Source organism: Thermobia domestica, chromosome 8 (assembly GCF_964235325.1).
Source record: "Thermobia domestica chromosome 8, izTheDome1.hap1.1, whole genome shotgun sequence".
Taxonomy (NCBI): Eukaryota; Metazoa; Arthropoda; class Insecta; order Zygentoma; family Lepismatidae; genus Thermobia; species Thermobia domestica.
This window is the reverse complement of record NC_137461.1, coordinates 22,678,962-22,685,098: the sequence shown is the minus strand read 5'-3', so window position 1 is coordinate 22,685,098 and position 6,137 is coordinate 22,678,962.

Sequence of the window (6,137 nt, the reverse complement as noted above, 5' to 3'; positions counted from 1 at the left end):
GTGTGTTGGTCCCCCTTGATGAGTTTCTCGCTACGCCACTGATGTCTGATATGTATTTGATTTATAAACTAAATTGCTTGCAAGCAAATGAAATGTCCTTCCTCCTTCCCTGGGGGCCAGTATATGTGTAACTTTGGTGTATGTAGCTCCGGGTTCGATCCTTGTTGGGAAGTGAGCTCGAGCTTCAACCACATTGGTCAGTGCAAGACTGTTGTAAAATAAACATATATGGTGACTACCGGCAGTGAGCTCCTTCATGCCTCGTACGCGCCTTTCTCCTGGAAGACCCGGGTTCGATTCCCGGCGTGAGCACATGTGGTTTCGATTCCATGTTAATCAGTAGGTCCCGTCTCATAAAGCCTCGCTGCCGAAAAGGACGTTAAACTCCAAATCAACTCAACTATCCGCAGTGTCATCACAAGAAGTAAAAATCTTATCAATAAGGTTACATTAAAAACTTCACTCTTTGAACATTTCTCTTTTTCCTCTTTTTAAATACAGAGCAATCAAAGTAATGCTATTCTCAAAGGACACGTGCCTGAGGGCCTAAGGTGTTTACTGAATCTTAAGTATGAGGAAAAAGAAAACAGACTGAAAAACGTGGAATTTATTTACTAGTATAATGGAGATTCTTTTAAAGCCAACCTTAGACTCCCTGTCGCCAAGGATGTTTAAACGTTACTCAAGCGTAACTCCAAGACCATCAGAATTGAAGAAGATGAAATACAGGTACAAAAGGTAACCGATAAAGAAAAGAGAAACATAGAAATGGTACTCATCATAACAAAAATATGTCTACTTACACAAAAATGTTCTGCAGAATTTCAATACGTTTCATATCACTAAAATCAAGGAACAAAACCCTTTGGATTCGAGAGAGAACTGGTATTCAGTGGAACCAGTTTTATCTTAACAATCTCAAGCAGGTACGACATACGTGGGTATTTCGAGTAACGCTAATCCCTTGGTGACCGTAACTACAATACCAAAATGCAGAATGTTCCATTGAGTAACGTTACTCAGCGTAACATAATTCAGAGCGTACCATTTTAAAAGTTACACTGACCAATAACGTTATTAACTAGGTGCAGAAATGGGTTACAAAATAGTAACCGTAACAGATAACAAATTGTAGATATTGAACATTTCGTTAAGTTATCCACCCTTGCTTTTACCAGCATATGAACGAGTATTGGATGGATCGGAACGCTTGTTGGCTGAAAAGTGGCCTCGTACACGTTTTTGGTTGTTCCTCATTCACGTCACCCTTACGACAGTATTACTACATTGCCATATCATGGAACGCCTCCTGTTGCAGAGCTGTCAAACTGTATTGGCCACTATTGATTTCAATCGACGGTGTGCGTCAAGAGCCATATGCCACAGGACCCCTTTCCCGTATATTCTTTTTGTGCTAATTTCAACATAACGGCTTTTCAGATGTCCCCCATGATTCACATTACACCTATTCAGTGGAGCTCTACAGGCATTCCTCATATCCAACATTTGATCTGAATCCCATTTGATCTCAACATTTGATTTCAAAATTAACGTGGCATTTCTAGACGTTCTATCTTCGCACTTTGCCCTTACTTATCTCCTACCCTGTATACAGTCTGCCACTAAACACCCTCTTTTACTCTGTTTCTTTTGGTGCTGAATCCAGTGCTAGCAATCATTCTCGGCAATTGAATTCACCAAATCGGAATGTTCCTTTGTCAGTAGGGTATTTAGGCCTACGTCGTTACAAATTCGAGTAGAAGTTTGGATCCCGTTTTAAGCAGTTAATCCCGTTCTCATCTTGCCTTTTTGCTGAAAAGAGAGTTAATTTCTGATCAATCTGTAACCTAATTCTATATAAAGTAGTAAAGACAGTAAATAGGATCGTGGGGCGAGAAAGTTGAAGCAGTCAGTATTACATACGCTCTCACCCAAAATATATGAAGTTTTAACCTCACAAATATTTTTGGGGGCTTAACCGAAAAATATTATATTTGAGCGAGGTTTAACTGATGGCATACTATAACAAGACTTTACATACCGTCTCAAACTCCAAGTATGTAAGGTATGTACTTTCTAATACCCCAAGGAGGTAAGATTTTTAATATCAACATTTTTTCAGGTTTAATCAAAAATATTTTAATCTCTGGGAAACACATTTATCTGGGGTCAGTTCAACCAACAATATTCTAGGCTTTATATGCCCTCTCAAACATAAAATATGTGAAGCATATACCTTGTAATATCCCAAGGATGTGAGGTTTTAACCTCAACAATATTTTTCAGGTTCAATCAAAGATATGTTAAGCTCTGAGATCAGCTTAAGTAACAATACTCTAGGCTTTATATAATCTCTAAAACCCAAAATATGTAAAGTATGTACCTTCTAAAATCCAATGGATGTGGGGTTTCAACGTAAACAATACTTTTCAGGTATACTCAAAAATATTTTAACCTTTGGAAAGCACATTTGTCTGGGATCGGTTTCAACAACGACAGTTTACAAGGATTTATATACCCTCCTTATCTGCACCAAGTATGAGGTGTAAACTTCACTAATATTTTTTGCGGTTTGAACAACAAATTTATTAACCTTAAAACACTTTTTAACCTTTAAAAATTATTTTTTAACCTAAAAAATCTAACCTCATCATATATTCCCATATAGGGATATGGAATACGGGTAGCCACCGTTAAAGTCACTGACACCCATGAAGATAACGGATTGACTCCATGAACGAACTCGGCCAAAATAATTGCAGTAAATAAAACTATATATCCTTTATCATAGGCAACCAACATGTATTTGCTACTGTGCAGGTTGCATAGAAGCTAGGGCATGTTATATACTTTAAACTGAACAAGGATAGTCACCGTTAAAGTCACTGTTACCCATAAGAATGCTAACGAATTGACTCTATTAAAGAGCTTGTCAAGATAATCACTCTAGCTGTCTATTGAAACAAAAAAATAGAATTCAAAAATTCGCTTTCGTCCAAGAGTTCTCGTGTGGAGCAACGGACATATATTACAATCTCATAAGGCAAGGGTAGCGTGAATCCAGAAAAATCAGTAATTTCAATAACTGCAATGAAAAATAACTACTTCAACTCGATCATTGACAATACGTTGGTGAATCAGTCCACTGCTGTGGCTAAAGTTTGTCCTCGAAGCCGAATCCTCATTCTAAGCAAAATAATTAGAATTTTGAGTAACTATCCTACAACTAAGTTTTTCTTTGTGGACAAATGGTTAACATAAATGTTTTCGGTGCTTGTGTTCCCAGATTAGATACCCAGACGTCAAACTTTAATTACTTAATTGCTTGAGAATATATATCGAGTTCCCCCCACTTCCTAAAAAAAATACAGTGGGTAAAGATAGGCACGGGGGACAGCGTGACGTCATCCGTCCCCTATGTTTTCAGATTCCTTTTTACCCCTATATATATTAAGGCAAGTGAATGATGGAAAAACTGGTGGAATGAGAAAATGGGAGGAAACGGTAATACCTCAAGAAAACCTACGGATATTATTATGTTGTCCACCACAAACTTAATTGGCCGGGGATCGAATCAGGGACAAGACGCAAAAAAGATGAGCGCTTTATCACTGACCCACGTCCATGTGCGAAATATTTATCAGAATGTCATTGGTTGAATTTTGCATACTATCACTTTCCCGATCAGTCTACTACGATTAATATGGTACGTTCTAACTTATTGCACGTGACATATTGTAACGATTATTCTGAGCCGTAGACTCCATTAAAGTACCAATGAATTAAGTCAAGCCGATGCAAGTGTTAGGGTCACAAGAAAGAGAGAAATTCAGGAGATTTTTTGCAAAAGAAGGCTGATGATTCACAAGCTGTAAAGTGGTATTGAACACACGCCTCCATCACTGAACTGTCTGAAGCTCTGGATAAAATGCTTTCCGAACGAAATATAAGCGAGATTTTATACTAAAACAAACACAATGAAAAAGTTCTGTATCTGTTTCTTGTTTTGTCTCCTAGATTGGATTTAGGCAACCAGCGGAATACACATATATATCAAGATGTATAGCTTCCAGGTACTTGATAAAATGATTAGGCAACCAAAACGACACTTGAGATGTAGGATTTGCATAACTTACACTTGCTGGCAACAACTGCAATTCCAGTTTGGAAACTAATCAAGGTAGCCAGTCCTGGACTGATCATAGGATTTATAAGTAAGTGCTGGATGTTGTAAACGCACTTTCTTAATTGTAGAATCCACTACAGGGAAAACAAGAAGTGGTACCTGAACAAGAAAGTCGTGAAAAGTCAGAAAAGTATTAATTTTCCGTTTTTTCTTCAAAAAAGCGAATTTTTATTATGGGGAAAAATTCAATCTCACAAAAGCTGGCTTTTAGTATGTCCATGTTACGATCTAAAGTAAAATCTTCTTAGATATTTTAAACCTGCATAATGTGTAGAAGAAAGACATGGAATAATACACTCGGAGATAAACATGCAAGAGCATTAATAGACTTGTCACAAATCGAAACGTGTCAAACTGTATGCTTATCCGCATTTTAACACTGCATCATTTGTTCCACATTATACGACAAAATGAACTTCGTTAACGCATATGCATGTTTTATAGTAATACATTAAGTTGATATTTGGTTGTATTTGTTCGCAATATACGTTCATAACACTTCTTCTTCTTCTTAAACAGCAAACAGATTATTAATCATATCGAGCCACAAACAGGATATTTTACACTGTGTCACATTTTCTTAAAAACGTGGAACAATATTATACGATAATAAAAATCTCAATAAAAAGGGGAAATTTTATATTTAGCACTATTACTACTACTACTACTACTACTACTACTACTACTACTACTACTACTACTACTACTACTACTACTACTACTACTACTAATAATAATAATAATAATAATAATAATAATAATAATAATAATAATAATAATAATAATAATAATAATTCAAAAACGCTGAGATGTTCGCAAAAAATGCTCAAAGTTTCAAATATTATTCTTACTTAGTGGTTATAGATATTGGACATTTTTCATGGATGTTGGTTCAGATGCAACTCTCTCCTTATTTATTTCCGTTCTATATTTCTGTATTTCTATCCATTACTGCAGCATACACGTCCTAGGGGTTAGTTAATAAAACAGTAACTTTGAAATTCTGCCATATTATGCTCTATTGCCTATTTACCTAATATCGCATCCATATGCGAAATGATATAGGTAGTCCAGATTTTAATTCCTTTTTTCTCGCCTTACAGTGACGACCTTTGTTGCCTTTTTTATTACTCTCATACTGACGTTTCGCCTGATTCTGTTCAATTCTCGGTAAAATTTGTATTTCGGGGCCTCCATCTGCGGCAGTTAACAGGCCCGTATCTACGGGCGGCTAAGTGAGCTGGTCCCCCTAAATGTTAACTGGCCCCCACTAAAATTTTTAAGGTAGGCTTGCAAATGAACTATAATATAGTTGGATTGCAATTCCCTAACATATACCATCCTCCTACAGTTTTGGACTGGCTACAGGCCTGTCAGTTAATCCCCTAATTTCTAACCATGGCGACAAATAGCCTATGTAAGGTCTACCAAATGTGCTATTAGGTAACAATGGCTAACGTAGTATTTTAATCGATTTAAATAATAAATTCATCCATTCTTGCCAATTTCTTTATCTAGTTCAATTCACACTTACCTTCTCATAGAGGGCTCAACTCTCGAGTAGCTGGCAATAAATAAATAAATAAATAAACAGAAAAAATAACAAAATTAAACATTTTGCCAATTGTATCTTTTTCGATGTTTAAAATTCTTCTTATAATACTTTATTCATTTTTATTATGCCCCTTTAAAAGTGTATTTTGCCAGCCATTTTCAGGTATTATTATTATTATTATTATTGGATCATAAGATCCAATATATTTCAATCAAAAAGTTTTCTTGTAGGCCTTATATCTGGAGAACTACATATAGTGTTGCCAAACCCAAGCTATCACGTAACTCAGTATGATGTGCTTATGCCGTAAAATTGCGAAAACTCGATTTAGGGACCGTTCTAAACTTTTGTGGTTCCTGATTCAAAAATGCATCAAAAGATCCAATATATTTCAAT